Below are 26,897 nucleotides of genomic sequence, written 5' to 3'. Positions count from 1 at the left end.
AGGTTTGGTTTGAGAGAAATTTTAATGACTCTCAGTAATTTATTTCTCAGTAGTTAGTGCTTCTGCTTTCCTGACCTTCAAATGGGTTCTGAGAATGAAGTACTTTCCCTAGCAGTTCATGTTTTTTTTCCATTGTGAATAAGGAAAAATATTTAAATTTAGTCAATTTTCCTTTTCAAGGTCAAGTCTCTTTCGTCTCATCATTTCCCATCCAGAACTGACATTTTTATGATCATGACAAAAGGAAAATTGCTAGCTTATGTGTGCATAATCGTGAGATAATGTTGTCAGGTTACTTGTCATGGATGTTTGTACATAATGCAAGCTATTGGAGTTATAGTTATAGTCTGTAGAAAACCTTTATTTTAGGCTTACTGCACTCCTTGCCTTCATATTGCCAAACTCTATGTTGACAGAAACTTTTTCCATGTCTGATCGCTGTTCTAGCCTGGGTTACTTTGACAGCTAATGGAAAGCTCTCCACTAGTTCCTGCCCTGAATTTTGCTTGAGTGAAATAAGGACAATTATTTAATTTTGCCTTCTCCATCCCATGTTAATTTGTTTCTATTTGAAGTTTTTGACAACAGAGTTCTATCATCCAATATTGGATTGTGTGGATTAGCTAGAAGTAATGTAAAGGAAGATTTATTTGACTGGCGGATGGTTACACTAGTCTATTGCTTCTTTCTCGAATTCTGCCTGGTTGTTCACACCTCAGATACTACTCAATGAAGTAATAGTTTGTCTTATGTGCTAGTGGTTTGGTCTGAATCACTCATTCCACCATTCCACTTCAGTTAAAATGCATGTTGGAAAATACTATTGTTGCATATGAAAAAGTCTGTAATTTCCATCACAATAAAATGCAAGGAGATATGCACACATAAAAGATGAAGGCTGGAAAGCAAAATGAGCATTTAGAAATAATGTTAGTGGGAAACTCAGACTGCTGGTCTCATTTCTCTAAACTTCTTTAATGACAGAATACATTTTCCACAAGAATTATCTTTTGCTTGCTGTGTGAAATGGGAATTAATCAAGATGTTCTAGAATGTTGAAACTGGGGTTTTGGATTCCAGTCTCTCAGCTGTGACAATTGAAGATCAACAGTGAGAAAGCCAGAATACAGTAATTGGAGAGTCTCACTGAAGCCTCAGACTGTGAAAATGGACAACAGGGTCCTTTCTCCTGTGACTTTTCAGGAGTTCTTCTTCGTTTGTTAATCGCCAACCTTTTGTGCTTGAATTGAAGAAAGAAAAGTCTGTTACACATGGCCTGTTTTTTGTTGTGGTTTTTTGTTTTTGTTTTTTTTTTTTTTTTCCTGTCGTCCTCTAGGGACAAGGTTTATTATGGCAGTTTTGTTTTGGAACATCATAACATGCATATTACTTTATCTTAGGGAAGGCTGGTCAAAGATATTTGCCCTTTACTCTGTGTTGAAGTTGAGCTTTACAGTAATTCTTAGCTTGATGGGGACAACTCTAATCTTTGTGTCTGACTGTAAAAGTCTGTCTAAGCTTCAAGCTTGATGTAATTTTCTTTTAATATGGCAAGAGACAGGTGAAGATGCAAAGTGCAGAATGTCTTGTTGAAGTACAACTGAGTGTAATAGGCAAAATGGCCAGGATACTATAAACTGTGGAAAAATGGCATGATGACTGTTAATAAACCACTGGTCATTCCAAACAGCCCAGTGTACCTCACTTTCCAGCTTTCTGTTTTAGTTTTTTTAGTTTTGTTTTGTTGTGTTTTTCAGAATCTAAACCTTCTCTGTTCTTCCTCTTTAAACAGTTGTAAGTAATCTGATAAATTTTAGATTTTTGTGGAATCTGATCAAGAAATTAGTTGCAAATCAATTCTGCCTCAGTGAGTATCAATAGGGAGCAAATTCTTTTTAGAGAATAATTTTAAGCAAGGAAAACTTTATAGGGGAGCAAATTCGCTAATTTACATTCAGTTACACTTGGTGGTATCTGTAGGAGGGAAAGTCCTGGATTGTGTCATGGGCAACAAGGGAGAGAAGTGATCAGAGCTACTTCAATGGAGCAATACTACGATCTTGAAGTAGTGTTAATATATAAAATTCTAATAAAATTTTGAGGCACATATTTCAATTCAGACTTGGTCTGCAGTGGCACTCAAAGCATGGGGCTGATATGTTCAGGTCTTATGCATATATATGCTCACAGTTTATATATTATACAGGCTTTGTAATACTTGAATTTATTTTCTTTATCTACTAATTTGCTTCTGGGCAGGGCTCTCTGCAATTTGCCAGGGCACTGCAGGAGCCAGTGGCTCCCTGGGGACAGCAGGGACTGTCCAGGTGGGCAAGCCAGGGCCTGGCAGCATTGTCCTGTCCCACCCCTGCAGGCAGCAAGATGGGCAGCTGGGGGACAACCCCAGCCCTGGGCATCACCTCCTTGGGGACAGGGCCAGGCTGAGGCCAGGCGATCAGCCTACAGGTGGGCCTGGCTTGGTGGGGCCCAAGGTCAGGCTGTGAGGAGCTGGAGACCAGCCCTGCTGGGGGGGCGACTGATGGGCCTGGGGGGGCTGAGGTTAGGTCCTGACCCATGGAGGAGGCCCCAGGGGCAGTTGTTCAGGACACCAAGGCCTAGAAGTGTCCTCAAGGCCCTCAAACAATTAACACAACAGCTGAAGATGAGAAAAGACACTTCTGAGCTTTTAAGTCTTGAAAGACCTGTGACAAGACAAACCCCGTAAAGCTGAAAGGGCATATAGACCTGAAGCGGAGTAGGGCTATCAGCCTAGCAAGAGAGGTTAAAATGGAGAGTGCTTGGTCTTAAGAGGGGAAGAAAGGGAGCTTGAGGTGAAGGGAGAACCTGCATAGGGGAAAAATGTTTCAGCTCTACCCCATTTCTTTCAGCCTGGGATCTGAACTGTAGAATAAGTTAGGTTGGTAGGGATCTCTGGAGGTCAGCCAGTTCAGCCCCTTACTCAAAGAAGGTCTGATGAGATCATGGCTATGTCCAGTTCTGTTCTGAACACCTCCAGGGATGGAGATTCAACAGCCTCTCTGGGATATGTTGCAGTGTTTGACCACCACCATGGTTTAAACATAAAATAAATCCTTACATCTAGTTGGAATTTCCCATGCTCCAACCTGAGTCCTATCACTGTGACGAAGAACTGGCTCTGCCTTCATGTCATCTGATCAGGCATTTATAGACAACGATATGGTCTTCCCTTAGCCTTCCCTTCTGAAGGCTTAATAAACCCAGTTCTCTCTGATTCTCCTCATATTTTGTGTGCTTCAGCCCTTGACCATCTTAATGTTCCTACACTGGACTTGTTCTTTTACGTCCATGTGTTGTAGATAATAGTCCAAGGCAAAATCTTTGCTTCATGCTGTCTTCCAGATCTTCTGGATAACAGTAGCTGTATGCCCTAATCAACAAACTATGGAGTCAGTTTTTCTTCTGTAGATGGCTATGAGCTTTATGTAAAATGGAACATGACTGGGAGAGGCTGACCACATCTGAACACTTGATATACTCAAGGTTTTCTTCTCTGTGAGGAAAACTAAGTTCAAATGCCTGTTCTGTTTAGAAAAGGAGAATCTGAATCTGTGTCTTTCCTACATAGCTGATCCCTGGAGCTACTGTTGAATAAGATGTAGATTAAAGCCATTTTTTCCCCATTAACAAATCAGTATTTTCAAGCAACATAGATCACTGTATTATTATTACACATTGAGTAGTTTGGTGACCTTAGGATTCAATATCACTGCCTGAACCCTTATATTTACATAAGGGTATTTTTGGGGTAATTGCATAGATGTCCAGGTAATTTAGGTTCTTTCCAGATTGGATGTCAACTAAGTGGTAAATCTGAGGATTGAAATTTTAGACCTAGGCTCTAAAAATGAGGTTGAGCATGCCTTTATGCACATGCCCAAATTTGATCTCCATTTCACAGCACATGCATTCTCTGTTTACAAGAAGGGAGCCTGGAGGCCACAGATGAATAGGTTGCTGGAGTATGTTCCATTATGGCAAATATCAATATATTAATAATGATACATATGCTTTTGGCTAGCACAACTATTTGTTTTGAAGGTGGCCATGACACCAAGCTATAATCACCAAAAGAATAGTGACGTATTTTTTTTAGTGTCTCTTCCATGAAAAAGTGAACAAGAAATGACTGGTATGGAACAGGTGTTAGGTGCGTAATTAAGAGTTCTTGTGCCAAAAACCAGTTGGAGCCATAACTTGTTTTCATATAACATTAGCTTGAGGAGAAAAAGGCAGCAACATCCATTTCCAGAAGCAAGCACAGAATCAGCTCTGGATTTATGCGTAAATATTAGCTACATGTTTAGAGCTCTATACCTGAATTGAAATTTATTATCATTATGGTTTTGTTAGAACAAAGAGCCTAGTGTACACAAATGTAACCTGCCTGAGTCTGCAGACAGATCTGCAGAAGCTCAGTGCTTTCTCATCTGAGAAGGTTATTAATATCCAGAGGCACAAGATGAAATGAGTTCTGCAAGTGTTCTCCTACAGATAAGACATGCTTGTTGGGAGTGCACTAGACTGTGACTATAAATACTGGAGTTTTTTGTTGTACCATATTTTTCTCTTTAGAATAGATTCCTGTCACTTTTATTGGGGACCCATGCCATTGTGGAAGCTTCTGAAGAGTAGATGATTCTGCTTTACAAACAAGGGCTCTAGATCCTGGACTGGTTATGGCCAGTATTACTTATTCTAAGACAGGATCAAGCAATATGCTCTTTATTTCAAGCTCAACACTGGCTCAAAACTTCTCAGCAGGTAAAACCAATCCTGTGCTAGTGACAGGGTGGGTTTTCTTGGAGAGACAGGTCACGCTGGGAGAACGGTCTATAAGGTCAGTCATTAGAGATTTGGAATATACTGGTGATTTCAGAGAGGAAGGAAAGGGCTATATATTCTCTCTTTTTTCTGTGAATTTATTCCTTCTGCTGCTTCCCTACCCATCTTCTCATTGATCTTGTGTTTGACGTTCACAAGCACCTCATAGCTGCCTACATTCACCTCGTCTTCCTCCAGCATGTCTTCCTCCTGTTTTGGGGGAATAGAAGAGAGGGCTGGTCTGGGACTCAGCTGAAGAGAAGTCCCAGAAAACCAAACTTACTTATCCTCCACTTGCCTTGCAGAAGACAGCTACTCTTCTGGGAGCTGAAAGATGGCGCAAGCTCTGACTCCCTGGCAAGTAGAACAAGAACAGGGGCTGTGCAAGCAGGCAGCTGTGCGAACTAGACACATATAGAGTTGTCAGGGTGTTGTACCTTGTGGTCTGCCGTGCAAGACAGTCTCCAGTTCTGTGTGCCCTGATAATGAAGTTGTGGTGGGATACTGGGATAAAGTTGGATACAAGCATAAATGTGATCAGATTAAAATCATGATTGTCTTGGTGGTGATAGTTTGACTGCTATTTAACCAAAAGTGTTAACTTCTGACTAATTTTAATTTTAAAAATGGTTAGGGATTTTTTTTTAAAAAAAAAAACTCCACCACTCCATGATACAGTTTAAACAGAGGCTGAGGAAGGTTCTTCTTAAACAGGAAAAGTGGGTTGAGATGAATAATAAATCACATAACTAATAGGAACCAGATTAAACAGAAATTAAACTGTTGCCAAAATAGTAAAAGGACTTTCCTTTTTTTTATTTTTATTGCTAGCACAGAGTAATTGAATTTCTATAATATTAACTTTATTTGTAAAGGGAACACCCCCCCACACCTTTTTTTTCCCTAAATATCTTCATGCACTAATTTTGGTACCGTCTCCATTCCGTACAAAATCCAGATAATTCAAGTAAGAAATATACTGAAATGCAGAATGGTGTTTATCTGGATGGATGGTATGTTGCAGGGACACAGAGACGTTTGTCAGGATCAGCAGGATTTTTGTGAGAACTGTTTGTTTATAGAAAACTGCAGTTTTACTTCATTAAAAGTGTTCACGTGCTTCAGTTGGTTGTGGGTAGTAATTTTGCCCAAACAACGACCCTGAAGTTCAGCATTCCTGAAATATTTTTGTTTCTGTTTGTTTAAATTCTTGATACTTGGCTAATGAAGTGGGTTTATTACTTCTGACAAAACTGGCGGAGAGAAGATTGTTCTTGTACCCATCCTTGTGCTTTAGAATGCTCGTGGTTAGCAGTGTCCTGAGACTGATCTCCAAGAGACCTCATTCAAATCCTCTGAATCAGAGAGAGCTTGAAAACGATACGTCCCATTGCTCAGAAAGTGTGGTAACCCCCAGGCTATGTGGCATGAACTAGATACAGCCAATACATTCTCCAAGGGCCCACTGAGAAACTGAATTTTCACACAGAAAGATCCTGAAGTAGGACTACTCATTTCACATATTAGTTTCTATCCAAAGTAAACGTTCTAAAATTCTTCTTTTTTTTTTTTTTTTTTTTTTTTTCCTCTTATAACTTTCGGCAGAAAGTCATTTTAGGTTGAATAAGAACATGTTAATAATGAATGAAAATGAAAAACAACAGATTGTTTACATGACTCAGGACACTTAATAGTAAAAGTGACAGATAAAATCGAATTTGAAACAGTTTCAGTTCCAATTCGGTTTACCAGGGAATGTTCCCTCCAGGAACTTTCTGTACTACACACATAGAGGATAAATAGGATTATCCATATAAAAAAATTTTGCAGCAATAAAATTCATTTCACATATTGAAAAGTAAACATTTAATCAGACAACATTGCCTGATTCTAATTACCCTTATGAGAGTACTAACAAACATTAGTTTAGACTTATTTGCAGAAAATTAATGAAATAAATGGGCAATGAAGATTTTTCAGTGTCTTCACTGGAAATCATGACCTAACAATGCAAGTACCTCATTCTCCTAGATAACTTCTAGGCCAAGGAAATAGAGTTCTATTACATCAGTAAATAACATAAGGTATCATTTGAAAGAATAGAAAGAATCTATCTATTGATCTCTATACACACATTAGGTCAAACATAACTAAACACCTCAATAAATATGTGTGAAATGTGCTTAAATAGAGTAGACCAAGTTGCTAGGTGGGGAAAAAAGTTAAAAAGATAAGGAAAGGTATTAAATTGTCATGTCAAAAAAAATAACGAACAAAAAAATCCTGATTAACAATACTAATATGGGTTAGCATGATTACTAGACCAGTAACGATAGACAGAATTTTTTAAATAGCTCTTAATTGTTTGAGTCCTATAAGAAGTCAAGTTTTGCCTTCTTTTATAGTATTTATTTATTTTTAACTAGCATAAGAAAGAAAAGAATTTGGCTATAGGTTTAGTACTATAAGTAAAGCTAATCCTTCATGCTTTGAAAGTCAGTTTGTAATCTAAATTACTAAAAGAGATTTGATATTCTCACACTTTTGGATCCCACTGAAAAAATGGTGCTTTAAAACCAGTTATTTCCTCTAAATGGAAGAGGAAATGAAAAGGATTAACTTTTAGGCAAGATTTCCAGAGATCCATGTGCCCAACTTAGTCTTGTCTACTTTGAATTTTAGTAGACCAAATGTTCACTAATAATACGTTGAGCTATACAGTTAATTCAGAATAAGTAGCTATATAGGATAAAGAGGTATATCTTATTTTTCTCTAATAGTTTTGGAGCGGTTAGTGAAAAGGTGTTTTGGCTTGGCTGTTAAAGCTTGGAGTTTGTTTCTGCCTCTACTGCCTTTTCTCCTTCCCCCAGCTCTTCTACTTGATGTTAACCACGTACAAATGATATCACTTGTCTGAACAGATAACTTGACAGTTCTATTGACACATCTGAGTTCCTAAATGAATTAAATGTTAATTTATGGTGCAGGTTACAACTTATATCACCTCAGACTTTTTAGATGCAGGGAGTTAGGTTGGCAAATCTGTGATTGAGCTGTAGCATAGCTTTGGTTAATTGTGAAGATAATCTCTTAGGCTACTGGCTTGACTCACAGAGGCAAAACCAACAAAAGCTTCATATTTTTCCAGTTCTTTTGAAGCAGTGAACTATAGCGCAATTTCAGTTCGATGGTGATTGAAGTCAGCAAAATGTAGAAACTAACGTGAAAGAATCTGAGATCAAACCAGTAACCAAAGTGCTCAATCATATCACCAGGTGGGGAAGTGCACCAGGTACATTTACTTTCAAAAATACTAAAGCTGGAAAGCAAGTTCAGGATAATAGTGCTTTCAGACAGCCTTGCAACCCTTAACTTCATCAGACTCACCACTCTAAAATACGTACTTTATCCATAGGTCCTGGTCATTTTCTGAAGACAACAGTAAATGGGTGTATTTTAATGCAAAACCATAAAATTAAATAAAATGAAATAAATAAATTAAATAAATCAATAAAATTAAACTTCTTTATCTCTGGGTCTAGTGCCACGTATGATTTGATTTATCACAGTAACAAATAGTAAACTGGAAAAGTTACATTCCTGTCCATCAGGAATATTGGAAAGATGTTTAGCTGAGGAAGTTCATACCGATGTTTTGCTCTGTTCTTTGAGTTACAGTAAAGGAAGTGGTCACATCTGGGTGGGCTTTATTTGGACCATGATGGGAGCTCTGCCAGGTCACTAGATCTGTTTCTGTTAAAGATGCTTGGTTCATCTAATTGATTTCAGAGAAATCTTTCATAATTAGCTGACTCATATGCTAACAAGATCCCATCCAGATGAAGGGAGGGGAGGGGAAATGGTGAAATAGCTTGCAGAGCTACAGTTTCCCTCTCTCATTTCTTTATTAACTCTTAAAAGCCCTTTATTCATTATGTCTCCAGGCATGAATGAAGAAGCTAACTTTAACTCTGTCTTTAACTTTCCAGCATCGTAATTTTGAAAGCTTTATAACTATTTATTATCAATCAACTGGTGTTACAAGGAATGCTTTGCAACGGTTTTAAGTATTTTAAGTAATGAGATGACATCGGAACAGTAGCTCTTGGAAGCTTAAATGATTACTTTGTTTACTTTATAAACGAGTCATTATACAAACTTGTCTGATATGTATTGTATGCCTGCATTTCATCTCAAGTTTTTTGCTTTAATCAAAATTCACGGAAATTAAAATCAGATCATGAATACAAGAAACTTCGTAAAACTAATCTGATTTATCAGAATGATCAGTCGGATGTCAGATGAACCACCTGGATCACTGGACATGCTTTATATTCTAGATGATATAGTCTTATTAGTATACTGATGACCTTGGTGGCTCATCTGGTATTTCTGTCTTCAAAGACATGGCTTGAGCATAGTGAACTCTGAAAAGTGTTATGTAACACTGATTTAGAAGACCCTGTTTCTCAAAGAAAGAAGTGATGCTACAGTGGGAGACATCTGCATAATCTCTTGTATAAGCAGAGGTTGTCTTTTTGGACCCAGGAGCAAGGACTCCTGGAAGAAAGAAGAAATGTTTCATACACTGAGAAATGAGAAACTATGATAACCACTGGCTTTGGTAGTTGTGGTCTAAATGACACCTGAATAGTACAAATCTTTTTTAGCTTCCTGATATGATAGCCCTGATGACTGTCCTTGAGCATCATTTAGTCCACGCTACATGCCATGCATGTGATGCTACTAGCTAAGAAGACTGTGTTGCATCTCATAGTTTAGTTACATCTGGCTTTCCAGAACACAAATGAAAAATGGAGAAATCTAAACACTTGGAGTACTGTTGGGAGAGTAACTGTGGGAAGCAGTAATGTTTAGGGACGAAAGAATATGAGAAATTTTATAGTTTTATTATTAACATAATTGTAAATAGAGCAGTTACTGAGTCCTACTGTACTCAACACAATTTGTGAATGGCTACCACATATTTTGGTGGCTGCTGGTTGAAAAAGATGATCAGGACTTGAGAAGGTGGAGCTAACTGGAATCTATGCCACTACAGTCTTATCTTCAACCTTGCAGAATTTTGTAAGGGTTTTGTTCCTTGGGCAGGCCAGCTTCAGTGGCTGAGAGTAAAGGAAAGAGGAAGGGATGAGTAACATGGTCATTGCAATCAAAAAACAAGAGCAAAATGCAGAGCCCTCTAAATCACAAAGCTTTTGAAAGAAATATAGAAAATGTGATTCCTAGAAGCTTAAGTCTGGAAGACAGGCACTTGTCCTGGAGTAATTTGATGTTGGAACACCTGAGACTAGGAGATGTACCCAGCACTTTCCTGCTTTCTATCTGACCACTAAAGATAAAATGTTACTCTTCCAAACACAGAGTAGACACTCCTCTGTTAGCTATTTCTCATGCTCTTTGCAGTTCTGTGTTACTCAAGTCAAGGACAACAAAGACAAAGAACTTCTTTGGCACTTAAGGGTTTGAGTTAACTGCTTTTAATAACTAGTTGTCAATTTTTCTCCCAAAGCCTTTTCTAACTCATGAATTTATCTAGTGTGCTAAGCCAGGGTAAGAGAAGGCTATGCTTTATAACAAGCTGTACAAGCTGCTTCTAAGCTGAAGTATCCTGCTTGTAAAGAATTGCAAAGCCCAGTGTCAGAATAAAATTGCAGTATGACATCCCCTAGAATACTCTCCTTTAGGCAGCAGGCTGTGAATGACTGTTAAATGTACATGATTTTCAAGTAAACAGAAGGGCAGGACAGCTGTCAAACAGATGTGGAACTTAAATAACAAACAAGTGTTCCCATTGTACGGGGCCTAATAGTTGGCATATTTATTCCCTTTTCCTCTTAAAAGTTAATATTAAAAGAAGGCTAATGTTTACATATTGTCCAAGAACAGAGGACAATCTAAAATAAGGGACAACAAATCTCATATAATCAGGCATTGTTTAAAACATCTGCTCCCATTTATGCTTTGGAGTATCCTACATCTCTTTTACACAGTTTTTTATGTAATTGTTTCCCCTATTCAATCTGAAGTAAATTTTCTGATTGATTTGTATCTAATTATACTAGTTACAGAAAAATCTGTCTCAGTACTTAGGTTGTGAACCACAAGTTTTTAGAGATCTTGAGTTAGAAACCTTGTCATTTTAGATTATAAAATTTACCAACATTTTACTTGCGTATTAATTTTATTTTTTTCAGGTTCTTCACTCATGAAAATAATTTTTAGTCTCTTTCTCAAACTGTTCCATACAGCATCCTTGAAGCTAAACTGAGGAAGTGTGGTCTGGATGATTGGATAGTGAGGTGGATTGTGAATTGGTTGAAGGAAAGAAGTCAGAGAGTTGTGGTCAATGGGACAGTCTAGTTGGAGGCCTGTGTCTAATGGAGTCCCTCAGTGGTTGGTACCAGGACCAGTACTACTCAATATATTCATCAATGACTTGGATGAGGGAACAGAGCGCACTGTCAGCAATTTCACTGATGACACACAACTGGGAGGAGTGGCTGACACACCAGAAGGCTGTGCTGCCAGTCAGTGAGACCTGGACAGGCTGGAGAGCTGGGCAGGGAGAAGTTTAATGAAATGCACCAAGGGCAAGTGTAGAGTCTTGCCTCTGGGAAAGAACAACCCCATGTACCTATATAGGCTGGGGACTGAGCTGTTAGAGAGTAGCGCAGGTGAAAGGGACCTGAGGGGCCTGGTGGACAGCAGGGTGGCCATGAGCCAGCAAGGTGCCTTCGTGGCCAAGAAGGCCAATGGCTTCCTGGGGTGTATTAGAAGGGTTGTGGTCAGCAGGTCAAGAGAGGTTCTCCTTCCCCTCTGCTCTGCCCTGGTGAGACCCCATCTGGAACAGTGTGTCCAGTTCTGGGCCCCTCAGGTCAAGAAGGATGGGGAACTGCTTGAAAGAGTCCAGCGCAGAGCCACAGAGATGATGAAGGGGGTGGAACATCTCCCTTCTGATGAAAGGCTGAGGGGGCTGGGGCTCTTCAGCTTGGGGGAGAGGAGACTGAGGGGTGACCTCATCAATGTTTATCAGTACGTAAAGGGCGAGTGTCAGGAGGATGGAGCCAGGCTCTTCTCGGTGATGTCCAATGCTAGGACAAGGGGCAACGGGTGCAAGCTAGAGTATAGGAAACATAAGGAAAAACTTTTTCACTGTGAGGGTGACAGAGCCCTAGAACAGGCTGACCAGAGAGGTTGTGGAGTCTCCTCCTCTGGAGACATTCAAAAGCCACCTGGACACTTTCCTGTGTGACCTAATGTAGGTGGTCCTGCTCTGGTAGGGGGCTTGGACTAGATGATCTTTCGAGGTCCCTTCCAACCTCTAACATTCTGTGATTATGGGTATGAAAACTGTTTTGAAGTTGAAAACTGATTTTTGTATAACCGCATGTTGCCAAGTAGCAAGTTTTTAAGAAAAGTGTCAGTTAAAAACATGCTTTCACAGAATGACAAAATCGTTGAGTTGGAAGAGGTCTTTGAAAGATTGTCTGGTTCAGCCCCTACCATGCTCAAATCAGGGTCAACTAGAGCACATCGCTCAGATCTGTGTCCAGTCAGGTTTTTAATATCTTCAAGGATGCTGTAAGTAGGAAAAATTCTGTGTGGGAGCAGATGTGTTGTTCTGTGGTACTTGCACAAGGTAGTCTTGATTTGGTACCTGATCCTAATTAAAGAAGAGTAAGACAGGACTTAGTACTTTAGCACTGCTTCATCCTTCTAGCACATGGCATTACACCATTGCAGTTGCTCATTTTGCTCTGAAGGCAACCTGTTTAAAAGTGATATTTAATGTCAGCTTAACACTCAAAAATGACGAATCTCAACAAAAATTATGAATGGATACCTTACCATACTGGCCTGCCTTTCTCCAAAAGGAAGAAGTAGCACTTCTGCATATTTTGCAACCACCTGAGGTTGTCTCTTCCTGCTGCTTATTAGCAGCCTCCTGACTTATGCTTTAAAAATATATTTTATCTCCTCTCCTGTTTAATTTGATCAGTTACAGCTTTCTGCTAATGTATTTGGGTAATTTGTTCTGTTTCCTTAACTCTTGAGCATTATGATTCTGGCAGCTTCATTTGGTCCATGCACACCTCTCTGGCTCTCCTGCTACCTCTGTGATGACATGCACAGCCCAACAGGTTTGCAAAGTGTGTGTCCCAAGCAACTAAAGCAAGTGGGCTGACTGATGCAGACTGAGAGGCTCACAAAGTATGGGCTGGAATAATAAGGCTTAGCATTTTTGGAAGGAGTTTAAGTATAGTTAGTTGAGATTAATTTACCTTAAGTGTCATATGTAAATAAATTGAATGTAAAAAGGAGGTAGTGAGTTGGAACACCAGGACAATCTATAGAGCTCTTACTGAGGGTTTTTTTCGTTTTTTTTTTTTTTTCCTTGATTTTTTTGGGTTTTTTTTTGGTTGTTTTGGTGTGGTTTTTTTTTTTTTGTTTGTTTGTTTGTTTGTTTGTTTGTTTTCCCCTTGATAAGAACTCATAAGTCATTCTTTAAAAGTCTTAGTGTTGTTTACTGGTTTTGAAAACATTGTCAGAAGACTACCTCTCTTTCTGTGTTTACTGAAAATATACTCTAGATGAAACAAAAGTCCCCGAGCTCCCTGAGGAAAACCGTGCAAATGAGCAATTCTATGTCAAGGAATCCTTTGATAGAGTATTCCTAGAACACTGCAGCATGCTCCATGGCGCAGGCTGGGTTTCCTTTGCGTGGGGAGGAGGGCTGGTGCCAAGCTTGACTTTTTCCTCTTAGTCTGTAGAAGCCGAGTCAGGGTCAGTGTATAGTGTTACAAGTTGAACAAACACTGAAATATTCTTGATGATGTTATAAAAACATTCACAATGAGAATATAAAGACCAAACATCCTAGAATACTTTTAAACACACTGAAAGATTTGTGCTACTTGTTACAAAAACCTTATGGGATCTGGCAGGGTTTTGGAAGCTTGCTGGTCTCTTCATATTACACCCACATGACATTTCTGGGAACAAGTGCAGCACTGCCTGAACTGTGGCCAGAGTTTTCACATGTGTACAAGTGTGGGGTGGGTGGTGGTTGCCAAAGAATTATTTGTGTTTTTCAAGAAGAAACAAAAACCTGTAATTCCCTTTCCATCTTTATATTTATTAACACACTGCCTTTAGGAAGAAAAGAAAAAAAAAAGGTTTTTGAAGAAAAAAATAAATTATTATTCTTTATGAGATCTTTCACATTAAAGATCTGACGTTATTAATTTGTTTGGAGTTTTTTTGTTTGTTCATTTGTTTGTTTTAATTCCTAAATGCTAGCTTGGCCCCTTGAGCACAGGTGAGCCCCTTGTTTGCACTGCAAACATAGAGGAGCAGAATTAGACACATCTGCGCTAATTTTAACCTAGTTGTACCATGAAGCTAAGTTTCCTCAGTAAGAAAAATAAAAAGCAAGAAAACTTGCTTCTGGTTAGACTTGAAACTCAAGCTCTCTGGTAAATCTTGCTGAAGCTTAGCTGATACCAGATTTCCGTAGCCGAAAGAGATACTGCTTTGTGTATTCCTGCGTATATTGCAAAGGCACCTCCTAAGGATAGCCTGGAAGAAGTCAAATACTCTTGTAGAAGGGAATGGCTGCACAACCTGCTCCTGTTACGATTTTTTTTTCCGCCTTCTTGTAGATGGTGAGTGTTTTGGGTATGTCTAGTGCTCAGATAGATGGTGTTCATAGGTTTCAGTGCTCAATAACATTGTCCTTATAAATTCCAAGGTCTTAAAAGGATGCATTTGGAATGCTTCTCCAGGGTCAAAGCCAAACCCTTGTTTTGTTTTCTCTTGTCTTGCAAGCTGAAAGTGAGTTAAAACCAGAGGTAACAAATATGACAGGTTCTAGAGTAGCAATTAATGTCAGAGTAACTCTGTGGCACAGAGAAAATTTCTTGGCTGGGAAGACGTCTTCTGAAGGCTGGTGCAGGCATCCTTTCTAACCACTGGCAAGAGCAAAGCCCTAGCGATTAGTAAATCACTGACTGTGGTACTGTTCTGCTATTGATTCAGACTGTTCCCCTGAAGAAGCACTTTTGAAATCTGACCTGCTATTATTATGTCTTTTCTTAGTTTATGTTTTTAATTTTACAGCGAATTTCCAATATATGTGCTGAAGAGTCACATTTTTTGTGGCAGATACTCAGAGAGTACAGCCATGTAGAAAATATTTCATAAAATGCACTAAGTGCTTTACATTTATATCAAACAGCTGTTGGCTTAGAGAGATGTCAGGAGCTAAAACATGATAAAATGTCCAAGAAAGTACTTATCCCCAAATACTTACACCTAAATACAGCTCATATATATGAACTAACTAAGTTTCTGCTCACATTTTTTCAACAGATACTTCAGGTAAGACTGAGTGTACTCCAGTTAGGCAGGCGTTGCACATTGTCAAGAGTCTCTGACGGAAACTGAATAATTGTATGGTTCTATAAGCCTCCTTAGATTTGTTTTTTTCTTGTGGAAGATGCTGCCTGTCACATTTTCCCCTCCCATGTAACAATGTTGGATATTAATGGACAAGCATGTAATCTGTCATATATACATTTTTACTGTAGTATTTGTGGAAAAACGAAACAGACAGTACCGACACATCAATTTTTTATCTTGCTGAATAAATACTCCAAGGTCTACGTGAATTACATTTGCAAACTATGTAAATTAGACTAATGCACATCATTGTATTTCACGGATTTTCCTTGCAACCAAAGTAGCCAGAAACTTGCATTTTAAATGAGCTGAGCTTTTGACAGGAGGCAGGAGGCTGAGTGAGATGCTGGTATGGGATACAGCTAGTGCCAGCCCACTGTGAATTCAGTTTCAGATTTGAACTACTTCATAAGCACCTGTAGCTGACGTGGACTCACAGTGATACTGTGAATGCTGGGAGAAGATTGACAGCTCCTGGGATTTAGTGCTTCAGTTAATTTGCTAGCTTTTCTAGCAGGTAATTTTTCCTGATATAAAGAATTTTGAAAGTTGCTCTGTAGTGAGCCAATGTCCAAAATTGTAACTCAAATAATTTATCTCCAATTTAAGGAATTTTATTACACTGTATAAAGATAGCTAAATTAAATTTATTGATTAAACTAGTTAGATGAAATCTCTATTTTGAAGACCGTGACTCAGTGGTCCAAATATACAAATAGCGTGGGTGGACAAGAGTTCTACTACAGTTAATTAAACTGTATTTGCTTACAGATTTTGCTTCTAAGTCAATAATAAGAATATTTAGCTACTGGATAGAAATAAGGCAATATATTTATTAGAGAGTAGAAAAACAATAGCTCATCTTGCTTATATTTATTTTGCTTTGCCTATAGGATCAATGTCTTCTAAGAAACAAAACTTGTATTTCTCTTGTGATCAAAATTCAGATTTTCATGGGGCAATGTCTGCTTCAAGAGACTGTGTGCTCTATAAATATATTTATAACACTGGCCTAAAATGTTTTTCACCTATGCTGCATGTGGACTGTAGCCAAATTGCATATCGGACCATGATTTCTGGCCCTTGCTCTCTCCTGAAGATTACATGGAAATTGTATGAGAAAAAGCAAACTGGAACAGGGCGAAATCATGTCATTTAAACGTATACAGTGGATGCAAATACCGAAGGAGTCAAATAGCACGAGGACCTCCATTTTTGGAGCTTCCAGAAGACAGTGGAGGAACTGATATCCAAAATCCAGCATCAGCGAGACTTCACGCATGCGATCTGATATACAGAAATTGAGCTCAAAAGTCTTCACAGACATTTGGCACTGGCTGAGAATGAAACAGCAGTGGCTTTCTGTCGTACAGCAGCAGCGTGATGATGTCTGTTGAGTCTGCAGGGCAGCTAAGGTAACAACACTGCATCGTGGGCTTCCATACATATGCTCATGAAAGGACCCCTCTTTTCTTGGCAGATCAATACTGTTGATGCATCCTGGTAGATCAATGTTTTGTTCCTTTTACCATTACAAGAAATCTCATCCAACCTAGCTGGTACTGCTACATGAGGTTAGACAATTCTGCTTCAGTTGCAGTCTGTTTCTGATTGTGTGGTGTTTTGGGTTTGTTTTTTTTTTTACAATCTTTTTGCTTCTTTCTTCCTAGACCTCAGGTTGAAGTTGTTAATGAAGCGAACTTTTTTCAAGAAGGTTTTTTGTAGTTGCTCTGTCACTGTTCACAAAGTGCAGGAGTCTGAAACATGGCTAGGTACACAGGGAAGAAGAGATGGTGTATTGAGCAGTTCTGGTCTCAGCTTTCAGAGTACCTCAGATTCATCTCGGAGACAGAGGAGTGTGATGTTAGATCCTCATTCATATAGGTAAATTCCAATGGAGGAGAAGGAGATAAGGGTACTTAATCACAAGAGGACGTGTCACCTCTCACGTACAGCTCCAGAACATTAAAATAGCTCTAAGAGAACAATGGAACATTTAGATTGCTGAAAACAAAACAAAATGAAATTAAAGAACTAGCTCTTCTAAACTCATTACAGAGGCAGAAGGATTGAATCAAATTTCTGTTATGTTTGAAAGAAAATGAACATACCAGTTGATACACATATGAATGAATATTTTTTTCATTACTTCTGTGTAGTACAAAAGCAAAACTGCCAAAACAGATTTGAGTAAGCTTTAATTTTACTGAAACTAAAAAAAAAACCCCAAACCCACAAAAACCCACACCAAAATCCTCAACACCCCCTCCCCATTTCAGTACCATTTTTTAATTTTAAATCCCTTGTTCATATCCTCTTGTATAATCTTCAGAGGTAAATGGTTTTTCCTTCGTTGTTTACTTATGTGCTCATTCACAGTTTGGCACTGGTCAAGTTATGTTTGCTTTTTTCTGAGCCAGACTTCAAAAGTTTCTCCATGAAACCAATCTATAAATTTCCAAGTACTTGAGTAAAAACCTATGTGATGAGGGCAGGGTGGTAGTCATAAACAGCTGGAATACGTTAGTAGTCCTGTTGAACATGTGTTAATGTTGCTTGGGTAAGACATTTCTTCATCCTTCTTGTTCTCAAGAAAAGAGAAAATGAAATTACATCTGTTCGGTGTTGCTGTCTGCCATGCTCGATGGAAAACATCCCTTGTGTTAGTCGGCTGCCACTGATGCAGAGCAATAACAGCATTGGTTTTCTACTGCTTATATGGCAAAAGAATGCATCAGAATGGAGCTAGGTGGCTGCTGTCCCTTCAGAGAGAGATAGGTTTTCTTTGTTGCTTGCATGTGTTACCTCCCCACCTCCAGTAGGCTTGTTGGCTGTCCATCCATTCGAGGTCAGCTTTAAGGTCCTTGTTCTGTGTTCAAGGCTTTTTCTCATACAATCTGTCCTACATCCTGGGTGAGGTCATTAGAGGAGAAGGAGAGCTGTTACACTCCTCTTGACTGTAATGAGATTACATGACTTTTCAGTGACTAAAGAACTGCCTATTATCTTCTTTTGTTACCAAACCATCCTATATCACCTATGAACTTAACCATCGTGTACTCTTTGGCCTTCCTATTTCCATGTCTTCTTTCATGTGTTTCATATTGCCTGTTCTTCGTAATGGTGTAATGCATTGCTACCTGTAAAACATCATCCCACCTCCATGGTTTTCACCTTGAAAAGACAGTTTGTGTTCCAAAACACTGCTGTGAAACTCATTGGAATGCTTGCTGTAGCACTATCCTTCATGCCCAAATAGGTCAGTAGCTGTACCCCATGCAGCAGAAATCTCATTCCCAGAAAGCCTGAGTTTTGAACTGTTTTCCATTCTACTTTGTGCTATTCCCTCATTGTTGATCTTCTAATTTTTCTCAGGGTAGGTCATAAAAAGTGTCACTAGCAGTACTGTTGGAGAAGCCAACAGTTTTTTTCAGACATTTCAGCAGTAAATGCATATATGTAGGAAAACATCACAGGTATACCGCTCAACACCTATGGCTGCAGACTGATCTGTTTTTAATACAACCTAGGATCAGGCTGAGAAAGAAAAGTATTTTGATTCTACTAAGAACAATTTGTCACTCTCCAAGGGTATGAGGGAAAAGCATTCTTTTCCCTTTAAAATTTCTACTCTAACTGCCAAGCCTTTCAGATGATAGAATTGTTCTCAAGGCACTAAACATCCAGAAAAAACAGCTAATTCAAGACTGATTTCTACCAGTCCTGCTGATCTCTGCCTTGAGATTATTGTTGCACAAAGGAAGAAGATTTGGCAGAAAAGTAGGCAGTGCTGAAGATATGACATCATCTCTTCAATAATTCTGGAAACATTGCAACGTATTAAAGAACAATTGCACAGGAATAAATACCATGTGGTGGTAAGAAAATTCTGAAAATGTTTGTCCAGACAGTGGTGCTCTGATCTCAGCTAAAGCAACACACTCCTGTATCATCAACTCTGTTGCCTTAGGGCTCTGGCAAATTCCTGTCTTAATCTTCAGCCTCACCTGGAGACACACCCCAGTATGTGGAGATTTGCAGGCAAGGAGTGGAATTTACTCATGAGGAAACAACTTGAAACATCCTATTTTGAAGTGAATGCAAAAGAAGCCAAAGAGAATGGGATCTGCCTTACCATCAAAGCTAAAAATCAGATGACTGAAATTAAGTTGCAAAGATAATCTTACTGACTTAGTAAGAGTGGAAGTATAGTTATGAATGAGCACTGGGTTGCTCCTGCTTTTGCTGAATATTACCTTGAGAGGTTTGGCAAATGTAAACTGTTATGTATGGAATTGCCTTAATTTAGCCATTTGCAATGGAAATCACTGATGGGGACACTTGAGAGATCTGTGTAGTCCACCTTGAAGAAATGTGTGATTTTAAAGGTAGAAAATGAAATATTTAATCAGATATTTACTTGTCTTTGTTCTGTCAAGAGTCGTATGTGTGGTATTTGGGAACTCATATCCTTTAAATATTTTTGTTTGTCTTATACTCTTACATGCAGTCTTCTTTCTCACATGCTTTTATTATTTGTGGTTGTTGCCTCAGATTTGGAGTAGCAAGCTCTTTAGGAAAGGCCCATTTCTTTGCTTCCTTCTTCAAGCAGGGTTCTTGGCAAATTTATGATTTTGCTAAAATATTCTAAAATGTTAGAAATATTATATTAAACTTAATGAGTAATTGATAGCACTTTTCCTCAAGTACAGCAGAAGTATGGTTGGAATCCCATGCATGTTTTTGAAATAAAACAGCCACATTGTCAACGGCACTGAGATCAAGAGCTCTTTTCCTGCCTTGGAGCACTCTTGCAAATTAGGTTTTGTTCAGGGCTTAATATCTGAAAAGAGTCTAATCTATACTTCAAAATTAGCTGTCCTTAATCCTGGGGTGTAACACTCAATTACATTACCTGCTGAAGTTTGCTGGGCGCAGCTGCACGTTAGTGACAAGGTGCTCTGTACCGTTTTTTTTTTTTATCCTTAGAATCTGTTATTTCCCAAGACTTATTGTTGAAGTTTGCTACAGGGTCTATTTGAGACACCAAGTGGAAATATGCATGATGATTTTGGTAGGAGCTGTACCTTTCTTTATGACCCTGGGTCCTGCTTGTAGCAGGAGACTGTTTCACACACAAGAGAGAGAGATGTAATTAACTGAGCTGATACTTAAGTATGACATGAATCTGGGAGTCACCTGGCTCTGGTATTTGTTCTTTTTCAGAAGAAATATCCATGAGAGCTACATTTGTCTTCTTGTCTAACCATTCTGCACCATTCCCCAGCTAGTTAAGACTACTTAGCTACATGACAATGCTGGAACATGACTTTAGATCTAAAACAATTGATGAACTGACTCATAACACTAATCATTTTAGGTCTGAAGTAATGTTCTGTTGTGCCATAATGAAGATGACTCAACACAGTTTCTCCATGGAGAGCATTTAAAAGGATAAACTATTACCCTTCAGAAAGTTCTCTGTACTTTGCTTTTATTTTTTAATTTAAGTTTCATGATGCAAAAGAAAAGGGATTTAACTGAGTATTAGTATTTTTGGTTTTCTTCTTATCCAACTATTTACAAGGCAGAAAGCAAAAGAAAACAACAACAACAAAAAGCAAATAGAGACATCAGAAAAGCTGGCCTTAAATCCTAAGAGTACCTTACATTTTCATACTGAGAAATCATATTAAGCCACTCAGATTGCCAATGTCCTTAGAGTCCTAATCAGATCTGCAGCAAAATGTTATTATCTCATGTTTAATAAGTAGTCACATCCAACACTCATCCTGTTCCCTTTCAGTGAACCAGAGGTCTTTAACTACAGGCCTTTCTTTCTCATCTATGAAGGAAGAAATGTAGCTTTAACTTAACGAAGAGATTGGAGTGTAACGTTTATCATATTCATAATGACTTTTAGTATTGGGAGGTTTTGGATGTGCCAGTTGATACTCAGCACTCAGTTTCTAAGAAGAACACCAGCTCTTGCAAGTCTGTGCTTGCAGGGTGCACTTCAAGACTTTGGCTTGCTACTCATGGCTTGTGGTAAAGCAATGGCACCAGGCATCAGGGGAGGCAGGAAACGATTTTTTCTCTTCCTAAAACACTTGTCTAATATTCAGATTAAAACTACAGGCCACTCCTAACCCCTTTGAAATCCTTAAAAGCTGTGATATTAGTGTCACTGAAACCTAACTTTTGGGCTTCCTTCTGCCTCTCACTGGTACTGAGTCCTTGACTGCCTGAGGTTGTTAGGAATTCTTTCCTGCCCCCAAAGGTTAGGACTAGTCCTGGATCTTTACACTATGATAAAGGAATCCTTTGTGCTAACCTATTTGTTGTGGTGAAAGAAATGTAAAAAACCTGGACAAATCCAGGTGGTCCTCCCTATCAGCTTTTGTTTTCAAAAGCTTCCTGCCACAACTTCTACTATAACCTTTCTTTATTAAATAAGATGGGCTTTGAAAATTTAAAAACTACTGCTTTAATGAAAAATGATTTTTGTTACAGTTTTCCTGAGTTCTTGATGGGAAAATCAGTTTTCCCATCTACATCTCATTTTCATTGCTGGTAGGCATATGTTGTGTAGTGTGGTATACAGCTTTAGCTCCACACTGCTGTCTCACTGCTCTCCTCACCTTGGTTACTGTTACATGCTCCTCACACCTACTAATGCTTCCTTGCCACTCTCAGCTAAATTTTTCCCATCTGTAGCCTTGTCAGACTGAACTACCTGTGGAGTACACACATTAAGGGCAAAGTCTGCCCCTGGCACTAACAGGTATGCAACTTTTCCCTTCCAGTGCCATCTTTTGAGGCACAGTCCCTTTCTAACCACTATTTAGATTGTTTGGGCACCAGGAATAACTTTCTTCTTTGCACAGAAGACAGAATGCTGGGCCCCTGTGCCTCCAAGATGCAATTGCAAAGACACAGAATTCTGTAGGCAGCTATTGTAAGCTGTAATGATAAAACAGAACTACGAAGGAATAACTGTGATACCGCCAGATGGAAGAGAATTAAAAGAACAAAAAGTCTGTGGGAAGCACAGCTTGGGACAATGAAGAGCAGAAGGGATATTAGGGCACAGACAGTCTGAGCTACATGCTAAGGGAACAGCTGTGGTTAGTTTGGTTTCTGATGTAGACGTGTCTGTGTGGCATGAAGATGTTGGGGTAGCTAAGTATAGCCTATTTATTATTAACTAAAGATTGTTGTAAAGCCTTGTAGTAAAAAGACTGTTTTACCTATGAAGTAATTTCCTAGTTTTGTGGTTTATTTCTCATAATTGTCTTGTCTCCCACTAAGGTAAATTCCATGCATCACACAGCCCACATTATCTTTCAGCTAGATGGAGGTAGCAGCAGTGATTTGTTTTAAAACAAAGTATACTGTTTTACTTTAACACTTGGACATTCCTATTCTCTTCGATTATTTTTCTCTAATGTAAAAATCCCTAGCTCATGCTTCAGCTGTTTATTAAGTTTTGTAACTTTTATAGCATCAATTTGACACTATATGTGCTGCATAGCATTTAAAATATGTTCATTTCAAAAAAAGGAGAATAAGCTGAACTTTCTTTCGTCTTAACTGACGCAGTTTCCCACGTGGTGCACTTGACCTAATGTGTCTGCTACTGCATTATACGCTAGTTTCCTTTCACTCTTAATCCACAGCCCTGGTGAAGTGCAATTTCATGGGGATTAGAGGACATTTTCTTACAGGATGTAGGATGGTAGCAGAGTTATTTCATGGTTACCAAATATTGTGGTTTCAGCCCACCCAGCTGGCAACAAAGCCCCCTGCAGCCTCTCACTCACCTCTACCCCATCCCCTGAAGGACGGGGAAGAGAAAATACAACCAAAAGGTTCGAGACAAAGAACAGGGACGGCTCGCTCACCAGTTATGGTCACGGGCAAGAGACAGACTCAAACTGGTGATAACAACACACATTTAATGAACAACCAGCAACATCAAGGATAATGAGAAATACAACCACGTCTTAAAAACACACCTCCCCCTGCACCCTGCCTTCTTCCCCGGCTCAGCTCTGCCACCTTTTCCCCACCACCAGCGCAGGGGGCAGGGAATGGGGGTTACTGTCAGTCCGACACAAGGTGTCTCCATTGCTTCTCTGTCCTCAGGCAGAGGGGCCCTCGCAGCCCTCCCCGGCCCCACCGCGGGGTCCCTCTCCCGGCAGACAGCCCTCCACCCACCGCCCCAACGGGAGTCCTTCCCGCGGGGCCGCAGCTCCCCAGAACCCCCCGGGGAGGGTCCCTCCCGGGGCTGCCGCCCTCCCACCGACGGGCGGCTCCAGCGCGGGCTGCCTCGGAGCCGCGGCTGCTCCGGGCCCGGGCCCTGCCCCTCCGGCCCGGGGCCCTCCGCGGGCTGCAGGGCGACCTCTGGGCCACCGCGGGGCTCCAGGGGCTGCAGGGGCTCAGCCGCCACCCCCCCGCGGGCCGCAGGGGAACCTCTGCTCCGGCACAGCTCCTCACTCTCCTGCCCGGGGGTCCGCAGGGTGTTGGTCTCACATCCCCCTCCTCTCCTACACTCACCAAGGAAGACTCACAAAGAAAGAACCTGACCAACAGGTTTTCCCCTCAGATAGAATTGTCTTCAGAGGCTCCATGGGCTGACCTTGGCCAGAGGTGGATCTGAATTTGAGCCCAGGGAGCTTCTAGAAGCCTTTTAGAGGAGCCACCTCTAGAGCCCACTCCTCTGCTACCAAACCCCCACCAGACACCAAACCACCACAGCGAGGAACCTCAAGGCAGCAGCCTGGCTGGCTCAGGAGTACTTCTTAGCAACTGTGGTGCAATGTCTCACCTGTCCCTAATCTTCACTTTCTGCTACATACACAGAGCCTCCAGATCCTGCAATGCAGATGACTGTGAGCGACATGTCTCATTTCTTTCCTTCTAGCACCTTGGCAGAAGGAATGTGGTTATTTTCCTTAAGCTGACATGGAACAACCCAGCAGTAAGGACTGAACATATTTATCTCAGCTGATCTCTTGGGAGTCTCCTATCTTTTTATTTCCCTACTTTGAACTAAACCAGAATGCATAACTAGTGACCGATGCAATTACTTTTCATAGTACATCCTTGAATTTACAGAGTGCTTTGTGCTTTATAATTAGAACAGGTTCCTGCTTCAAGGAATTTAAGGTGATAAGTCAGACGATGTGATATAGGCAATTAAAAAAAAAAAAAAGCAGTACAACGTGGAGCTGAAAGGAAGAGCCTTGCAGAGACATGCTTAGCACAGGCTTCTCTGGATTGCTCCACATGCTACACTTCTGATTGCTCAGTGTTCAAACCTGTTCTTCTCCAACAAAAACAATATGATTTGGTGCCAGCTGCGGTTCTGGGATGTGCAGAAGAAGACAGAAAGAGACAACTGACTTTACAGAGGCCACAAAAGACCACATAGATCATAAAAATTTGGGTCCCACCAATCCATTTTCCCTGTTTAGAATGTTCCTCATGTCTTGGCCTGGCCAGTTCCTCTTCATTATCTTTTTTTTTTTTTTTTTTTTTAAGTATTTACCACTTGCCCCAGGCAGATTAAAATACGGATATAGAAAAGTTCAAAAACACCAAACAGCTACTCCAGCAGAACCACCTCCTTAAAGTTAATAATTCCAAATAAAAAGTAATGAACTATATACACATTTAGCATTCAAACCATCTTCCTCAGCTGCTTGATTCAAAGACCTCTGAACTTGCATCTTCAAAGAGAGAGAATTTGTAGCATACCCACAAGGTTTATGAATTCTACTTCTGGTGGATTAAGATAAGGAGTGAATTTCAGAAACCAAGATACCATAAGAGTGATATAATTGGCGTCTTTAGAAAGTAACATGTCCAGGGAAAACTACACTGCCTAATAATAACAACAGTAATGTAAATAACTAAAATATCTTTAATAATATATTAAGTTAAAACGTGTTTAAAATGCATAAATATTGGAAAACTGAAATGTAAAATCAGAGTTCTAATTTTAATGATATCAAAGCTAGGATTTCATACTGCAACATGAAAAATTAAGGATAAGTGTGATGAGTTTCTGCTCCAGTGAATTCTGGAACATATCAGCAAGCAACTGTACACGTTCAGAGCTCTTTTCTAGATGTGCTAAGTAGCACATTTCCCCCCAAAAGATGAATAAAAAAAAAGTCATAAAATGTTAAGACGTGCATGTCCCATAACACTTAGTTGGAGTGCTGAAGGAGCTAATAATAAATCTTTGGCCTCTTTCTAGTGCTTCCTTAACTTGTTTAGATTTTTCCCAGTGCACAAGTATGCTCAGGTACTGGGGAATTTTAAATACTTAGCCCATATGAAAACATGATAATTCTGAGATACATAATTAACTCTTAGTTTTGTAAAATTCTAATGATTACGGTTATCCTGTGCAAAATGACTCTTTGTAGACTCTGGTACATCTAAAATACAGTGGAAACCTGACACAGAGAGAGGCACCAGAGACCCGAGAGTGGAACTGTGCAGAAGTGCAAAACAAAGTCAGGGTGCATAATTTAATACTGAACATTGCCTTGTCAAACAGAAATATTCTGTCTATTCTGGTTTAGAAAGCCAAGTAAAATGGAAAGAAATAACAGTCTGAATAAGTTGAAAAAAATAACAGGGAAAGAAAAATAAGACAATCTGAAAAAAACAATAGCAAACTACCCTGGATTAATGCATAGTTGACTGCTTTTTAGTACATCAAAAAACGTCCAAGTTCTGGATTTATTTGGCAAATTTCTAGAAATACCTTTTAGCAAATAGGATACAGTGTTGGTTGTCAATCTGCCTTCTGTTTTTGATTTTAACACTAAACAGGCATAAGCTCACTTGGAATTTTTAGGAATGTTCAGTGTTGAATGGTCCAATTCTCTTTTCATGAAGTCAGTGAGGTCATTGGCACAACGTAAAGCAAGTATGGAGAATTCCAGAAAATACAGTTTCAGGCTGCTAGTACTTCACTTTTAAGCTCTTATATTTTCTCAGCATTTGCTGTTATGTCTATGCACCTATGAAGGTGGAGATAGCTACGTTAGCCTTTATGGGTGTTCTTGCTACAAACAAGTGGCCTGCCTATTCTGTCTGAGCTGCCATTCTTCCTGATCACATCTAGATATAAGTTTTGTTTTGGTTTGTTTTGTTTTTTTTGCATGCCTTATGACATTTATAACTTTATCTTATAGCTTTGCAGAGGGCTTAAGCCACAGCACCGTTGTGGATAGGCAAATTTGTCTGGACATGATTTTATAAATATCTTAATTTTAACTACAAAAAATACTCCCCAAGTACAAATCTTATAGCATGCTTTAATATAATTAAAGGACAAGAGATGGGCCACCTTCTTAAACTTGTATGTGGAGATAAGTTTATAACCACTGTGATCAAGCTACTAGAAACAATGTTTGGTTGAAATGTGAGTTACTCACAGAAATCCCGCTCATCAGGAAACATAGTGGGTTTTATTATTCTTCCCAAGAGAAAGAAAAAAATTCTAAAGAGCAGTCCTAAGGACAGAA

The sequence above is a fragment of the Leptosomus discolor genome, chromosome Z (genome assembly GCF_034619465.1).
Source record: "Leptosomus discolor isolate bLepDis1 chromosome Z, bLepDis1.hap2, whole genome shotgun sequence".
NCBI classification, from domain to species: Eukaryota; Metazoa; Chordata; class Aves; order Leptosomiformes; family Leptosomidae; genus Leptosomus; species Leptosomus discolor.
Note: the sequence above shows the minus strand (reverse complement) of the source record.